We start from the raw sequence: 2,500 nt of genomic DNA, 5'->3' as shown, positions 1-2,500 counted from the left end.
GGGACAGATGGGACACGGGCGCGGACAGCCCGATCGGCTCCCCCTCGCTCGTCCGCTCGCTCGCTCGCTCGCCCACGCGCGGGGAACAGGGCACCCGCCAGGTGGGAAGGGGACACGGTACGAGAGCCACGCGCGAGGACCGACCCCCGGTCCAGCCTCCACCCGCCTGGCTCCCCCACCCCACCCCACCCCGCCCCCACCCGCTCAAGCGGGGGGGAGGCGCCGGGGGTGGGAGGCAGAAGGGAACACAGACGGGCGGCGGCACGGGGAAGCACGAGCCGGCGGGCACGGGGACGGGCGGGCGGGGCGGGGCGCGGCAGGGAAAGGCGCACAACGACGACCAGGCCGAGAGACCCCACCGGCCGGGGGGAACGCACGCGCCGCGGCGCGGAGGACAGGCGCAGGAGGAGGAGGAGGAGGGCGGCAGGCGAGGGAGCAACGAGAAGAAAAACCCGGCGGTCGCCCCCCGACCGCCAGGGGCCCCCCCTGCCTCCCCCTCTCTCCCTCCACGCAACCTCACGCGCGTGTGCGGCCAAGACGCCCCACGACCGACGGGTGGCTGGAAGCCGGGCGCCCAACCCCCTGGAGCGACACCAAAACCCCGCGGGCTCGGGGGCACGAGGCACCGCGCGGCCACAGCCCGGGGGGAAGCGCGCGGCGGCGGAAGGACACCGCGGCGTCCCGCGGGCCACCACCGGGGCACGCATCCCCGGGGCGCGGCCACGCGCGCGACACGGCCTCGGGGCGAGCCGCCCGCCCCGACAGGGCGAGGCGTTGTTTGGGGGGGGCGCGGGGCGCGGAAGGAACCCCAGGCGGCGCGGCGGACCGCGGCAGGGAGCCGGCCGGACACCGCCGCCACCGCCGCCGCCGCCGCGTTGGGGGCGCGCGGCAAACGGGAGGCGGCGGCGGCCCGGACTCGACCCCCCGACCGATATCGCGCGGGCTCCCAGCCGCGCGGCGCGGGGACTCGGCCCGACGCCCCCACCCCACCCCCGGCGAAACACACCATGCCCAAAAGACCGCTTGCGGCGCGAGGAGGCTCCCAAAGGGACGGCGGCGGCCAAGGCCAACGGCCTCGGCGCGAGCCCTCTGGTCCGTCTCTTCCCTCTCACGGGCGGCGCGCGCCCCCCCAAGGCCTCGCAGCCGCCGCCGCCCGCCCCCAGCCAACCCACCCCACCGTCCCACACGCGCTCCGTCAAGCGAGCGGGCGGCGGGGGCAGGGCGTGGGGGGGGGTGGGGTGCGGGGCAGATACGGCAGGAGGCAGAGGGGGCGCGCCAGTGTCTGCACTTAGGGGGACGAAGGGCACACGGCGGCCCTGCGAGGACACCCCAGCCGCGCCACCCCCGGAGAGGGAAACACCCCGGGGGTGGCGATTGATCGTCAAGCGACGCTCAGACAGGCGTAGCCCCGGGAGGAACCCGGGGCCGCAAGTGCGTTCGAAGTGTCGATGATCAATGTGTCCTGCAATTCACATTAATTCTCGCAGCTAGCTGCGTTCTTCATCGACGCACGAGCCGAGTGATCCACCGCTAAGAGTCGTACGTGCTTGGTTTGGAATGGCGGCACGGCACACTGCCCCCCCTCCTCCTCCCCACGACCCACCCGCCCACGTGGGGCAGCTGGGTGGAGAGCGTGGGGGGCGGGGGGGTCGCCTCTCGCCGGCCGAGTCAGAGGGAAACAAAGCAGACCGGTGGGTCGGAAGGCTTCACACGACGGGGCGTCCGGCGCCCACACACACACACACACGGGTGAGTGGGTGGGGCACGGACAACCCCACAGGCGCCCGGGGGTTCCCACCCCCCCAACACAGGCACGGGGCACACACGCGCTCGCTCGCACACGGCCACGGACCGACTGGCCGGCGATGGCCACCGAATAAGCCCCCCTCCCGACGGCCACGGTGAGAGGGGCTGGACCGCGACGAGGCACGGGGGCCCCGCCCCATGGGGGGAAGCGGAGCCTGGGGGAGAAGGGACTCCTCCTCCCCACCGGCCCGACCGCCCCGACCCCAAGGCGGACGGGCGACCCCCCCTAGGGGTCTTTAAACCTCCGCGCCGGGACGCGCTAGGTACCTGGAGAGAGGGAGGCGGGCGAGGCGGGGCAGGGAGGGGGGAAAGCGCCGCACCCAGGCGCCCCCAACGACCGCCGGCCCTGACGACGGGTAACGAACTCCGTCCGTCGCGCGGCCCGCCCTCGGAACGCGGGTCTTACGTGGCACTGACGGCCCGTGACGCGGGAGCCACTCGGCCGCCGGCCGACCACCGCCCCCACCGCAAGCAGCGCCGCCGCCGCCGCCGCCGCCGCCGCCGAGGACAGGGAGAGAGGGCCCGGGCCAAGCGGCGGCAGGATCGGAGCAGTGGAGCGGAGGCATGGAGGACCAACGGCCGGGAGGAAACCCGGCCCAGAGCCGGCGGCGGGAGGGCAAAGCCCATCCCGAGACGCGCCAAAAACACCACGGGGCAGCCAAGGCCGCGCGACCGGAGACAGAGACGCGCGGGG

At 75.3% G+C, this 2,500-nt stretch overlaps 1 non-coding gene across 1 annotated transcript; it reads right to left on the bottom strand.

Annotated features, from left to right (window-relative positions):
- Positions 1-1,386: 1,386 nt before the first annotated feature.
- Positions 1,387-1,539, bottom strand: LOC146399097 (5.8S ribosomal RNA). Its single transcript, XR_014818647.1, has one exon. It is a non-coding gene; the product is annotated as a 5.8S ribosomal RNA (ribosomal RNA).
- Positions 1,540-2,500: the final 961 nt, after the last annotated feature.

This window comes from Sus scrofa, chromosome 10, assembly GCF_054392235.1.
Source record: "Sus scrofa isolate SSC_HxYL_T2T_F1_AM1 chromosome 10, Sscrofa_HxYL_maternal_Yorkshire_Landrace_v2.0, whole genome shotgun sequence".
NCBI classification, from domain to species: Eukaryota; Metazoa; Chordata; class Mammalia; order Artiodactyla; family Suidae; genus Sus; species Sus scrofa.
Note: the sequence above shows the minus strand (reverse complement) of the source record. Positions and strands in the feature narration are given on the sequence as shown.